This window comes from Amaranthus tricolor, chromosome 14 (assembly GCF_026212465.1).
Source record: "Amaranthus tricolor cultivar Red isolate AtriRed21 chromosome 14, ASM2621246v1, whole genome shotgun sequence".
NCBI classification, from domain to species: domain Eukaryota; kingdom Viridiplantae; phylum Streptophyta; class Magnoliopsida; order Caryophyllales; family Amaranthaceae; genus Amaranthus; species Amaranthus tricolor.
Window position 1 is genome coordinate 7,687,223 of NC_080060.1, and position 16,127 is coordinate 7,703,349.

Genomic DNA, 16,127 nt, shown 5'->3' on the forward strand with positions numbered 1-16,127 from the left:
GTGCCGGGTTATTATCAAGCTTTGCTGTAAAGGTTAGGCTAAGTCGGGCCATTTTTGGGCTTGGTTGCCATAAAAATATTCTCACATTTTTTATATATTTTTTGATATGGCATTATTGTATATATAGGCAAATAAACCCAACATACTACAAATCGGATTAAAAGATCATTAAATTAACTTTATAAACTTGACCCGCCTGGCACATTAAAAAATTGACCCACCCAACCCGGCCCAATTAACAGCTCTCCTTCTCATCACCAACCAAGCTAGCATATCATCATTGAGCAACCTGTGAAATTGATATAATTGAGGTCAATGAATTCAAATTGGCTTCATCCACACACCACACCAAGAAGTCACTGATAGCTAGCCATTACAATGTTGTTATGTAAACTTTATCACATATTATTGAATACATAAGATTTAAAATCTTGTTATAGTCTCTATGAGCGGGATACATTGGGTATGATGATGATGTTGATGATGTTATAAAAGTTTTTTCAATACTTCCTTCAGTTTGAGCTATCTGAATCTCATCAATTTAGTTATAATTGAAAATGGACAACCAATTGTTTGCTGTACATTATTTACAGATAGATCACAAATAGTCATCTGTGTCAGGTCTACAGAATAAACAGCATCTGTTTGTTAAATCTGCACAAATGAGCCTATGCTACCATTAGTGGCAAGAGAGGAATGAAAACGTCACAAGAGGGTGAGCAACAGAGCGAATGATAAGATTAGCTATACTTCACCAGTTCAACCCAGTAGTTGCACGAGCAATGCAGCTGTTAGTTCCAACGCTTGGGAGGCCTCGGTTTTGGATTTAACAATGAAGAGTTACTGGATGATGGTTTCATATTGCCTGTGTCATACCACAAGGAAAAGTATTAAACTCAGAGGAATGTAATTTATTGACGAGGAAGAAATGCACAACAGTACAGCTAAAGGCGAAATGTGGGTAGAAAATTAAAGCAAAGTTCTTTAATTTCATGACAAGAACCAAGCCAAATGGTTTATATTGTAATCTGGACTTGAGATTAAGCAAACTGGAACCAAGTTGGTCTAAGAAAGAGATTCTTAGAAGCGGGACCAAGACATAAGCAAAACAAGGCGAGATCCGATTGTAGTGACCCAAAAGATGAAATTAAACCAGCACAAGTAAACATACTTGCGAAGACGCAATCGCTCAATTTCTTCATCCTTCTTTGCAATGGTAGCTTTCAGGGCTGCAACCTACAAACAGCTAAGGGTTAGGCTACTGTACAAAGTACAAACTCATAAGATCTGAAATGAGCGGTAGAACTTCACTAGTCATAATGTCAGATGATGGACCTGAATCTCCTGTTTACACCTAAAAAAACATGCATGTCCACCATTGGTGCTGACGAGAGGTGTTCAATGGCCCAGTTCGGACCTGGTTGAGCAATTTCTTTAAGGGTTATGCTGGGCCGGGTCAAATATAAATATTTACGGGGCAGGTTAAGCCAAAAGCCCATTTGACCCGCCACATTTATTCCAAATTTTCACTTTACTAACTGAATCAATTATGCTGTGGCATATAATTACATTTGGTTGTTTAATCATGTTCTGGAAGCATTTGCTCAAGACTTTCTCCAACTAGCAGTATGTTAAATACTTTCCATAACATACGGAATCACAAATTCACAAGCATAATTTCCTCTTAAGCTCATTACTTACCAGTTACCACAGCTACAGAGTTTCTGGGTAATACTACTAAGCATCCGCCACCTTCAAATTGAATTTTGTGTATTATATTAATAAGTATCCAACCTCTAAAGGCCCGTCAAAAAATCAATACATTTTATGTATACGACAAACCCAACCGTTAAAAATGTGACCCGGTCTACTAATCTTAATGGGTCAACCCATTAAAGCTCAACCCTCTTAGAAAATAAATGGGCTTGATCCTTTTGGGCCAGGTTACAGGCTTTTAGTGGGCCCCTGCCCTGTTGCACACGTATAGTGCTGACTGATGGCAAAACACATAACTAAGCCATTATCATGTACAAAAGAAGTTAAAAAAATTGTCCAACAAAAATGAATGCCAATCATAGACTGAATACAAAACAAGACAATCGGAAAATCGTTCCCAACCATTGACTTCAATGTTGAAAATACCATAGGCCATAGCCAAAAAGTGTTATTTTATATATGCAATCATATATTGTCCAAGAGTTATACTCAAAACACTAGAGTTTCACAAACATAATGCAAGCTAGAAAATTGGATGATGTTTCTGGTCCACAAAACAGTTTAATCCTACTTTCCAAGAGAGCCATTTTATGTCCCACACGAAAATCATGATGATAATCGAACTCCATTTGCTGAGTTCAAATATTTTTCTTCAACTCATTAACAGTTTTCGACACAACTGACACAAGTGTGCAGATGTAACTTCTGCTTCTTTCCATATGGCACAGGTCACACTATTAGGCCGTGACAATTCGTCAAATAATCCCACCGTGGCCCACTCGTATGGACGCGGGACACTCGTATGCTCGGGCCCACAAACCCACGGGTCAAGAACGTTGACTTGCACATACACTTGGTGAAATTCATTGTTTCTCAAAACTATATGGTAGATTGGTAGAAGGAGGATTAGCTTACCGAATATATGTGCAAGTCCACAACCCACTATTTTATCGATGTGGGATCTTGTCTCACATGTGAAGTATTTCCAACACTCTCCCTCGCATGTGAACCACATCATACCAGGAACCACCTTTGGCTCTGATACCATATTAGGCCGTAACAATTCGTCACATAATCTCACTGTGGCCCACTCGTGTGGATATGGAACACCTGTAGGCTTGGGCCCACAAACCCACGGGCCAGGTTCATTGCTTCCCAAAACCATATGGCAGTAGGAGGATTAGCTCACCCAATATATGTGCATGTCCACAACCCATTATTTTATCGATGTGGGATCTTGTCTCACATGTAAAGTGTTTCCAACATAGCACACGAGCCAAGTATGAATTGAAAACAGTCTTAAAAGCCATTTTGAAATCAAAGTTATTTGAAGGAAGAAACCACATAGAAACAGACCTGATCCATGAGTTCCCTAACATCTCTTCCCTCTTTGTTACTGTGTGCTGCCCCCAACTCAACTCCAGATACCAGCTCAGCACATTTTAGAGTGCTCGTAGTTTCAGATTAAGATTCCACATCAGGATTAAGTTGCACAAACATTAATCTCTTTGCTTGCCCACCTGGTTTACAAGTATTTAAATGAATTGTCGTGATGTTGATTTAATAGAGTAAAGTTATTACAAGACAAACATCATTCAACTAGAAAGAAAATTAACGTAGCATAAAGTTATTCCGAGTACCTAGTGAGCTTTGCAAAACCTGCGTAAGTTTACTATTTCTATAAGGAACATGGGAATTTTTCTGAGCCAACGCAGATATTACATCCCCAAGAGCAGACAATGATCTGTTGACATATTGGGCCTCCCTCAATCTATCTCCGGTTGCTTCAGAGCGATCAACTCTTTCACTCCCTGCAAGGTCTACCAAGTGAAGACAACCACGCAAAACAAAATTGCTCTTCATTTCTGTGCCACGAACATGAACGGTAAGGATGCTGTATCATCAATGAGAATTTCATTAATAGAGCTTATGCTACAAAAATCATGAAAGTTCGTTTTGAAAATTAAATGCCTTCCAGCCTCCTCACTTGTGCAACAAATAAAAAATTAAGAGTGCAAGGCTTTATTTGATCTCCAACCTGCAGTCAATAGTAGTTGAATTCATAGAAAGCTATTTTCAACCACCCATCTGGGGAACTATTTCGTTGAAGAAGGTAACCTTAAAAAGTGCTGATGTGAATGATAATTTACAACAGTTTGAAAATAATTTCACCGGCAAAAAGAATGAAATTCAGAAAAAAAACCCTGTGAGATCTACTACTCCTTTCATTCAGCGCAGTGGCACCTACAGCTCTGTTCAAAAATCCAATGTTCATCAACTCAAGCACTTCATTTGTCGACTTAACAAGGTGCATACTAGCATCTGAGACTGCCAAGCCATAAGGTTGAGTGGTGCTCCAAATCCCAAGTGTGTGCAAGTCAAGGAGACAATATCAAGTGTGTGGAAACAATAATTCATTTCTTTTACTAGCAAAGTTAACCACAAATTTATGTAATATTGGGAATATATATATATACAATGTCCACATAAGAATTCAAGATGCAACAGAACAAAAGAAAAAAAATGCTACTATGTTATGGAAGGGTTCTTTTAGAGTAAGTTTGGATAGCATTTTAGGAGGAAAGGGAAAGGGAGGGGGGGGTACTTCTCCTTTCAAATCTTTCCATTGTGGTAAGGATTTGATTTTAAAAATGTCAAGGAGACAATAATGGTACTAATTAGTGGTAATGTGAATGATTTGTAGTGTAAATTTTCATGATATGTGATGTCATTACCATGATAATGAAAGTTTGATCTTAAAAAAGTTTTTTTGTACATAGTTTTTCATTACCACCTAATACATACCACATGTTTAAGTGGTAATGCATTGGAATGAATTTTTTAAAGAAAATGAGCTTGTTGAAGGAGAATAAGTATGACCATTAAATTCATCAAGAGATATTCTTACCAAAATTACGCTAACATTTCATTACCATTCCCAACATTTAGTACCGGTTACCAAACGGGCCGTTAAGGTAAGAAGATGGTTTAAGTGCAAACAGGACTAGTTTGCAAGACAAGAGTTGAACAGAAAGATAAAATACCTCGTATAGTATCTCTAAATAAAAAGGTTGTCATAAACAATTGACAGGTTCAAATGCAAGGATAAAAAGAAATCCAATACAAAATGAAATTAAAGTGAAAAAGGATCTTTTCTGTGAGCCATCACATGTAAGCAAATCTCTCACTTGCTCATTGTAAATCTCAACCATCTGAACACCAACTTCATACATAATGGAGCTTTGTCTACTTTTTGAAATTAGGAACAGATCATGCAAAGCTCTATAATTTACTCCCCAATGCTTCTTTGACATCATATCAGGTCCAGTCTAGATTGACAATAAAAGATAAATGGAAATTAGAGAGTACAACAACATTCCATTATCCCAACGCCATTAAATGACTTTCGCCCAGGCAAGGCTACGACATATACACAACTACTTAAGCATCGTATCATAACAAAAAATCAAACATACCATAGTATATGTCTTGCCAGAACCAGTTTGTCCGTAGGCAAAAATGCATACATTATACCCATCGAGAACAGATCGAATTAATGGTTGGGTGTCTATAAATATCTCCTCCGCCAAGAAATAAAATGAACTAAGTCAATGAGGCATTATTGTATTATAGAAAAGCTTCCAGATACCCGATCATAAATCATAAATATAAGAATATTGGAAATTTTGTTAAAAAATACTTTGAATCATCCACTCAAAATACTCATAGCATTGGTTAACTCAAAATAATCCGTACTATTAAGGTACCTTCTCATAACAATCTAAAGTATGTTTTTTACTAAAACAATTGAGAGTAATTGAGAAGATCAATAAAACTATGGATTATTATGAGAAGGTTATTCCAATAGTATGTATTAGTTTAGTTGATTAATAATAGGTATTATTTTGAGAGAATGAGTTATAGTTGTGATTATTTTAAACAAATTTTCCAAAAATATTTAGCATGTATAACACAGGATAATGAATATGTGGAAGATGCCTATATTAAAGATGTCAAAAACCTTGACTAGCTGTTGGAGCAAAGACCTTGTTGAACTTGAACAATCAGTGGCTTTCTTTTCCTGATTTTAGGGGATTGACAACAACAAGCACGCCATTCTCACCAATGTATTCTATGGCTGTCTGCTTCTCATTCTGCCCAGGAAGAAAAGGCCTTACACGGCAATATACTCTAATATTTCCTGTCAAAAGCAACGAACAATGAATCAGCTAGCATATACAAAACCAAGCTTACGTAAGCAAATCAAGTGTACCTTTCAAATCCTGAACCTCGTTATATAATTTCCTATTTTCTGCAAGAACCATGTGATACTTCTCTGCAGCATCAACAAATTCCTTGAGCCTTTTGCCTGCAAAACACGTAGTTTCAGTAAGAAATGGCAATAGAGACTAGGGACTCAAGAGAATTTGCAACTGGAAATGTCATAGGTCATTTCTACCTAGAAATTGAAATTCAAGAGGGTAGCATTCTTGAGTAGTCAGAACCTCTCTCTTTACGGAATTGAGATCTATCCTTAGTCCCTGCATACAATCGTAATCTCAGGCATAAATTATAAAAAATTCACATTTAAAACACAGGAACAAACAGCGCTGAAGTTCAAAATATTAATACATCAAACCTTTAGAACATTAGACTGAGAATCTACAAGACAGGAGTAACGAAACTCTCTCCTTTTAAATGTTTGAACCTCAAGTTCAAAGGTTTCCTCCAGTTCATTCACTTTCTTCTTTGAAACTTGTAGATGAGATTCAAGATCCATAATCTTTTCCTGTAACTTAGCACTACTTTCCTTTACTTCAGCTTCCAATTGTGAGCAGTTTTTCTCATATGACATTTTCACCACCTGTAGCTCTTGTTTTAAAGCTCTAACCTCAGCATCACGCGTGTCTTTTTCTTTCATCAAATGAACTACATCTTGCTCACCATTTTTTTTCTTCTCTTCTAGTTTTGTCTTCTCAATCTGAAAGAAGAGAAAAAGTTATTCCATGCATTTCACAAAGAAAACCCTGTTTACCGTCATACAGAAGAAAAAAAAGACTATTGTGACTAGTGCAACGAGAAATTGAGGCATTAAGCTGATAAGCAAGAAAACATATTAACAATTTAAATATCACATAATTACATGTAGACAAAAACGTTTTTAATTCACATGGTAACCCTGAGTTATATATACTATGTCTATATAATACTCACGTAATTCTAAGTCAATTCAAACTGTTCATTGACGGTTAAAAATCAAATAATTCGAAAATTACCCTCATATCTTTCGTCATCCTGCTTCCAATTCTGGGTTTTTCTCAAGCTCCATTATGCCTTAATCATACCATTCAATAAAGATTTCTTTAGCACCATTATTCAAAATTGAAATCCTAGGCCACTACCACAAAAGCCAGAGTCACCATTGCTCAAGCTCCAGAATGACTTAATACATGGACAAGGTAATAACTTGCCTTTTATATAATTTTTTCACAGATCCATTTATTTTATACCGAATTCCTGATTTTAGAAATAATGGCATTGATTTTTGGGAGCATAAAAATTTACAACATTTAAGCAAATTTCTGAATAATTTGAATTGAATCCTGAACAACTTATATCTCAATTTGTAGGTTTTTCAGTGACCTATTCAACAAACTTTTCAAGCTTTATATCATAGCAAATGGCCGGAACTCAGAATAATTTTAACAAACTGGATAGTATTTCTAGAAATCATAACCCAAATAACCCATGACCCACTTAGTGTATTGAGTTTATGGAACGAAACTCTCCACTTCTGTAAATGGTATAGTGTTACTTGTAGTAGGCCGCACCAACGAGTAACTATACTTCACTAGGGTTCTTCGAAACTCTTGGGTATTATATTTCTCCTCATCTTGGTAATTTGAGGTTCCTTTATAATCAATTTTTGGGGGTTTATTGATTGGATTTAGTGGTGTTTGGACAAGCATTCAAGAGTGAATCCCCCTTATTAACACAAATGTAATTGAACAAGAGCCGTTACAGCCTTACTCCTTCAACAATGGAAAGCAATTACTAAAAAATAATCCCTCCTGTTCACTGTCCCATTTGATTTTTTAAAACTATTCATCAATCACTCTTAATATGTGCTTTGTTTTTATTTTATGAGTTAAAACATAGTTGAGTGGAATCTTATTTGATTCGTCTTAATGTAAATTTTATTAATATCAACTTTTTATAATTTTTACTCAAACACAATTATAGATATTTAAGATTAAAATTGTGCGTTGGCAAATATGCCGAAACCAAATTGGATAATAATAGTAGAGGCTTTTAGTAGAGAAGAAGAAAACAAGGGAAACAGAGAAAAGACTATGTTATAGTAACAAAAGGTTGAAGCTTTAACAATGGTATAAGAATTGCAATTAAGTCAGTGAGGATGGAGGGAATCAAGGAAAAGAGACAGTAAATTGGTAATAGTAAAGTTTTGACGGTTAAGAAACAATTCAAGCCTTCAAGGCGAATGCGTCACTTAGTATATTATATATTAGTTCAGGGTTATCATGTGAATATAAAAAACTTAGTACACCAAGCAGAAAAGTCAAGAGTTCATTACTAAGTAGAATGTCCCAAATTTTTATAAAAACAGTATTAAAATAAGAAAAAGACTAACTCTGAGATAATACTCACTTAAAATGGTTTTAGCATATTTGCTGATTAGTGAATCTGATAGCAAACATATTGCATGTATACTTTAAGCTATATTTGCATTTTAAAAATGAAGAGGGATCTCAAGATAAGTGCGGTGAAACTTGAGAATAGAATCCATATGAGGTTGAAAAAACAAACAGAAATATCCAGTTCATAAAATGTAGAATTTTTTTCTCTTTCCTCTTGTTGAATAGTGAGAAGAGAGAGGTGAGGAAAGGAACATATGAACTGGAAGAAAACAAACATCCAATTTTGTATAGCTTGCATACCTTCACTGCAACATTTCTGTTGTCTATCATTCATTAACATTATATTTGAATGGAATGAAATGGAACGAAAAGAAGGGGAGAGAAACGGAGGGATGACATTTCCCTCATTTGGATGCCAAAAGGGAAGGAAAAAGTCTCTTACATCTTGTACTAAACAAATCCTTTCAACATTGGAAAGATTTGGAAAAAAAACTCAATAATCTCCCTCAGCTCCTCTCCCTTTCCCTTACTTGCCAAAAAGAGCATCGACACACACTTGCATGCTTCATATATTAATTTGGTTGTCCAAGTCTACACCCAATATTTTATTTTATTTTATTTTTGATTTAGGGGTAGGCTAGAGAATCATTAGTGGCAAGGGGAAAAGGGAACTATACCAGCGTGTAGGTGATGAGAATTAAACCCCTATCACAAGGGTGAAAGGTAAAGTCCTCAACCACTAGGCTAACCCATGATTCTAAGTCTACACCTAGTATTAAAAGGCTTGATAGGGTTTAAACAAAATTTTGCAAGGATTGTAAATTCAAGAAAGCCCAAACAAACGTCATTGTTCAAAACTGCAAAAACAATAATGATGAGCCAACTCCCAGTCACCGCCTAAAGAACACTACCAAGCATAAAATTGGTATCATGAATCATTCACCCCTTGCTAGTTCCTACTAACTTGGTCTGTCACCAATCATCATTCATCACTACCCACATGACAATCGCTTAGCTCTCTTCGATCATAATTGCAAAGAAGTAAACTTTACCAACTTTGTCCAGTCAGTCTATCCAAATAAATAAAAAAGATAGTGCAAGCATCCTCCTTCATATGATCACTACTTTAGATATGTCTCTTTCTTATAAACCAATGGGGCTTGGAAAACATTTTCTTCATTACAAAAGAGACAACAAACAATACAAAAAAAAAGGTTAAAACAAGGGAAAGCGAGTTATTGGTGGTGACCTTACAAAGACAAACACTTGATAGAGAAATAATGACAATGACATTTGTAAGGGTCAACACAACATGTAAACATATTTGAAAGTCGGGCATTATAATATGGTTCATCATAATCGAGATAAAGTTACTGTGAATATTTACAAATTTTAATCTTTTCACTAATGCAACTTATTGTAAATTCCATGATTCGTGAGACTGATGTCCAGAAATAAAATCTCACCTGATAAATTAGTACTCTGAAGGGCAGTCTGAAAATTTGACTCCCATGAATGTCTTTGTTTCTCTGGTCCAACCTTAGCAGAATTGTTAGAATGTACCTGAAGATTATCAGCTCCATCCAAACCTTCCATATCTGGCATATTGCATCTTCTCACATGATTACTTGTTGTATCTCTACCACTGTTGAAGCTGCCATTGCTGTTAAGCCCCTGAAGGCATTCCAACACCTTGAACATAGATCCCTGCATATTATCCAAAATATACACTAGAAAAGATACATTTGGGCACCAAATGACACATTTAAGATAGGTTCTCTGCCTATTAAAAATTTTGGAACATGTATGCTTCTTAAATTGCATGAATTTCTTAAATCAATACTTGATTTAACTAGTCTAAAGTCATTGAACTTGCCTGAAATTGAGTAAATGTAAGGTTAAGGGACCAGGAGACGAGGCCTTGATAAGGGAACTTTACGAGATGCGACTATAGGCTGATTAGGAATTGATTAGAACCTTAACTGAATAATGACAAAATGCTAACTAAACCATTCCACTCGAATTTTCATCTCAAAGTTCTAATTGTCTGATCAACAAGAACAAGTCTATTCAAGGACATTTACCATGTCTTTTACCAATTACCACATTAGTTATGTAAACATTTGTAGTATGTACAATCTCTCATGTTGATATGTTTTGATTAAGCAGCTAACCCCATATGTTTTACGGCTTTAGCATTGTTGTTGTTGCAACAGTTGCAAAGAATTCAAGAAATTTGATGTATGGTGACGAAAAATACCTGTTGTAAATCCAAACATTCAAACCCAGGCAAACCCATTTTATCCAAAGTTGATAAAAAGCTTTCTACAGTTGCTTGATGGAGCCCTGAACTACCACCAAGGAGCTAAAAAAAAAAAGAATTTCAAGAAAATTAGAGAAGTATATGCTCTAACATATTAACCACAAAACTACTGCAATGTTTGTTGGTCCCCCCTCCCCCCCCACACACACACACACCAAAAGAAAAGAAAAACAAAAACACTAAAATTGAACTTGGAAAATGGAAATGTTTTGGTACCATTTCAACTGCCCCAGGGTAAAGTCTATTCAGAATCTGGCATAAAACAGTTCCATCAAGCAAACAAACTCTTAAGTCCTCAAGTGAAGAACCTACTGAAACATTCAGATTAGGAAGTTGCCCGTTCAACCACTCTATCATATCTGAAAGAAAATAAGAGTATATAACTATGTATCCAGAGAAAAACAGGCAAAACATCCCAACGGTCAAAAAAGGAGAAACTAGTTGAGAACAAAAGTAACAGCATGAAAGACATACCCTTGACCACACTTTTGAGACTTTCTGTTTCTACATTTCCATTGCATGCTTTGGCATCAAAGTTAGACATCCTATTCTCTCTCAAGTGTTCTTGTGTTTCCAAGTCCATCCTCAAAGTTTAAGAATGATTTTTCTTGGGCACTTGCAAGTCCATCCTCAAAGTTTAAGAGTGCTTTTTCCCGAGCACTGATTACTGTTAAAATATAATCACAAGGAAATCATGATAGGTCCCTAACAAATGACCATACAAAACGTCATTTTTGCAAACAAAGGTTGCAATATTTAATTTTTTCGATATGAAAAGGAGTAGAGTTTCACATATAGACAAGGAATTAATGACCACACTAAAAATTAGGAACTATTGGCATAGCATTATCCATAATGATATTTCACGCATCAAACTGTTTCATAAAACAAGTCAGAACTTCAAAGGATGCAGTCTACAGCTTTCGCTAGATCCTGAATTCCTTATTTCACTTTAGAGGAGTACGAAATAAACATAGTAAAAAATTGGAGTTGAGAGGGAAACACAACTGTAAAACGCTTGACCATTTACACGCAGGTACTAAAGTCATAGCACAAAACATATAAGCATAGAACTGTAGAAGTAAGTAATAGGTATATCACAGAGGATTAGAAACAACATCAAGGAGATCGAAACCGACAATGAAAAATTATGATGTCTAATGTTTCTATAACCTCTACACAGACTAGCTTTAGCTTACTAACGACTAGTGACCTATAGATTATCACTAAAACAATACAGTTACAAAGGAAAAATTTTAAATCCTATTAAAGTTGTGGACCTACTTTAGTTAGAACTTGTAAATCATGGACCATAGTATTTACATGATTTCGGTACTTCAATAATTACTTTTAGCTCTATATGAAGCATAATTTCCCTAGGTACATACAACTATACATGTATAAGAAGATGTAATCCTCCCTAGAGATTTATAGTCATTAAAGTTAAATTTTTCATTCTGCCAACCAGTTTCGAATCCATGGTACAAGTATAGGAAACGATGACGGTATATGTATCTCAAATAACTTGGCTAACGTTATTCATATTTATATTTTATATGATTCAACATTAATAAGGCTTTAATCAAACTTGACATGCCCGAGCCTACAATCCCCATGGCTGCTAAGTGCTACCAACACTAGATCCATGATATTGTTTTCCTATTCTCGTGGCGAACTGTATACATACAATTAAAGCTAAATGTAAGATCATGATTGAGGACTGTAGTTTGTACCCCAAAAGCATGGCACTTTTTACTACATGATAAACAAGATAAGTTTTCAAAAGCCAAAGAACATACACGAGGTCCCTTGAAATTGAATCTATTGTGACTTTAAAGGCCTAGATTATTTTAAAATTATTTTTTCAACCACCTTGTAGTTGCTCCTCGTCATTGTGCAAAAATAAGGCCACTTGAAATTGAACCTATTCTGATTTAAAAGGCCACTTGTTCAAGTTCATTTCTTGGCTCCATTGTTGTTACCTTTATAGTTAAGCTATGAAGCTTAGTTCTAGGTCATGCGAAATTCTTAGAATTGTTTTTATAATCAAATATATATGCATCTTTTCTCCACAATTGTAAACACAAAAGCACTCAAATCCTTATCTTTGTGCTCAAAACTTAAAGGCAAAACTTGCTCCAAACCTGAGAAACACCAAATGACCAATTGGTTCATTACAAACCAATAGAATTTCAATTATATGATACAAGCACACTAACAACCATATTAAAATTTTGGTTCTAATCTACGATTCTATGATTGAAAAATAAACGAGGGACAACGATCCCATATGGAATATAATTTAGATTGGTAGGGCCATCATACAATTCTATGGTCCTAAGATCATACGATTAGATCCTCCAAACTTAGTCTCCATTATAATTGGTTTTCCTCATGTATCATCTTTCACGAATTTATTTTACATACACACTTGTGTTTGAAAATAGTTTTTAAAATGACGTTTTAAAAATTTATATCATCATTTTCAACTTTTGAAATAAATAATTATGACTAACGACTAAACATTTTATCAAATTAACCTTAATTCATAGGATCGTACTATCGCACGATCCGATCATTTCTATTAATTCAATCCTACCCTCGTGATATTCCAAGTAATACCCAATTCTGATACTTACCAATAATCACATTTACACTCGTTATCTCAATTTTACTCGCTTATACCACTATGAATTTCCAATTTACATGGCTAATTCCTATACAAGGTTTAAGCTAACATAAGAACTTCAGCTAGCTGACAAATGTAAAATGTACATGATTAAATTCAAATGTACATACTTAAATTTATAGCACAATTTACGGATGCCCAGTTCATCGAAAAGTCATCAAATTCAAGGCTCATACTTGCGATCCTATAGATACTGCAATGCACATACTTTACCTCTCCAACAAATAATGTCAAGCTACAATAACCATTTCCAGTCCATAATTCTCATTCTATTCACATCAACTATTAAATAAGCTTAATTCTAAAAAGTCAAAAATTAACCATTACCTAATCAAAGTATGAAGTTTAGTAAGTAATTCAAGTACCTAAAAGCTCAATTTCCTAGATTCATCATGAACCCCAAAAAAGGTTGACCAAAACCACCACAATTGAATTCTCAGTTCACATTCATAGAAAAGGTCAAAATGGACAAGGCTCCATATAAAAGAACCAAAGAAATGCAATTGAATAAAACAAAACATACCTAGTAAATAAAATGAGCAACACATAGAGAAATTTTGGAAGAGGTGAAAAAAATAGAAGGAAAAGAAGGAACGGTTACCGATTGGAAAAATTCGAAAACCCTAGTTCTTCTTTTTCTTTGATTATAAATATGGAAATGGAAACGAAAATTGCAGGCTTTAATGGGGTTTAAGGAGGAAGATAAAATAAGTTCTCTCGTATTTTGCTGCAGTAGGAAGAAGATGACTTGGTGGCTTGTGCAAACTGCTAAGTAGTTGAAGAACCGAAATTTTATTCAAAAATTTATATCCCGCTGACTATTATGTACTCTTCCGAGTTCCGTTTTGATATTATTAAACTTGGGCATCTTTTTTATTTTATGTTCATCTCCTATATAATTAATTTTTAATATCACCCTGCATAATTTAAGAACTTAAAAACTCTAATATCTTTCTAAAACTCTCTAAATTAAAATAAGCTAAAATTTAAATCAATTTACAATGCTGAACTAAAATGAGCATAAATTTGATTCGGTTTGTAATTCAATCGATTTGAATTTTTTCAAAAAAAAACTGATGAATACAAGTCGCACGCGACCGGGCCGCGGGTGGGTCGCGTGAAACGCACAACTGAGCCGCAGTTCAATCGCACATTCCACTCGACCCAACCGCGATCCAGTCGCGCGTTTCACGCTACCCATCTGCGGCCCGGTCAAGTGCGACTCCTCCTTTTTTTTAATTTTTATTCCTCTTATTTATTTAAATTATTTTTTATTTTATTATTATTTAATATATGTTGTAGTAAATTATTTTATTTTATAATTTATATTATTATTATTTAAATTATTTTTTATTTTTTATTTAAATTATTGTAGTAACTTATAACTTATGTTGTAGTAATTTATTTAAATTATTTTATATTTTATTATTATTTAAATTAATTTATTTTATATACTCCCTCCGTTGTTTTTTGATCTTCCACTTTGAGTTTTTCACACATATTAAGGAAAATTGAATCTTTGGGTTGTAGTGGGTATTATTTTAATTAAATAGTAGTGTGAACTGTGAAGTAATGATTGTATTGAAAGTATGAGAGAGAAAATAATTATAAATAAAAGAAAAGGGGTACATTAAAAGAAAACGGGGGGTTTTAAGGGGTAAAAGTGGGATAAAAAATTTCTAAAAATAGAAAGTATTCTAAAGTGGAAGAACTTTTGAAACTACCCGTTATAGTAATGTGGAAGATCAAAAAAGAACGGAGGGAGTATATTTTATTTACCTAATTATTATTTATGTAATATTTTGTATTGTTATTGTTAATTTATTTGAAATTTTGATTATTAAACTAAATTATTGTTCATTTAATATTTAATATTTTTATTATTAATGTTTATTTATATAATATTTTATTAATATAATCTATGTTTTATTTTATATTTTGAATACTATTTATTAATAATTGAAATTTATTTTACATTTGCAAACTTTGAAAACCTAGGGGACAATGTAGATTACTCTGGTAGATTTGTTACGGATAGGGAATTTGATTCTGTAGATGAATTACATGCTTGGGCCGATGAGATAGCAATAGGAATTGGTTTTCAATTTACACGTGCTTCATATAAACAAAAAGAAAGACGTTTTAGAGTTAGTCTGTACTTAAGATGTCAGCGCTATGGTAATATTAGGGGTGATTTGCATAACTTAGATAATGTTATCCGACCTGGTTCTAAAAGTAGAACATGTAGGTGTAAATTTATGATTGTATGTAGTAGTCGTAACTAGGGGAAAAACCTTGGACGGTGAGGGTGTGTCCTAGTGAAAAAGGAAGACATAACCACCCGTTCTTAGTGTAAAGAGATGGTCATGTAAGGGCAAATAGGTTGACTGTAGATATTCGGCAGCACATACGAGAGCTTAGTGCAATCGGCATGCAACCTGCGTTTATCATGACCTCAATTAAACAAATTTTTCCTGGTTTTTTTGCTAGTATGAATCAAATTTACAATGTAAGACAATTAATTAGGAGAGAAGAGATGGAGAGTAGGACTTCGCTTCAACATTGTCTTTATATGACCATAGAGCATAATTACGTAGTTTGGACAGACTTGGATAGTGAAGGGGAATTGAGTAGATTATTAATTGCAAATCCTACATCCATCCAGATGATACGTACCTATATTGTGTTGATAGATATAACTTACAAAACAAACAAACAAAAGCGGCCGCTTTGTGAAATA

At 34.3% G+C, this 16,127-nt stretch overlaps 1 pseudogene; it reads right to left on the reverse strand.

Moving 5' to 3' along the window:
* Nucleotides 1-250: 250 nt before the first annotated feature.
* LOC130799239 (kinesin-like protein KIN-14J) lies at nucleotides 251-14,207 on the reverse strand (annotated as a pseudogene).
* Nucleotides 14,208-16,127: the final 1,920 nt, after the last annotated feature.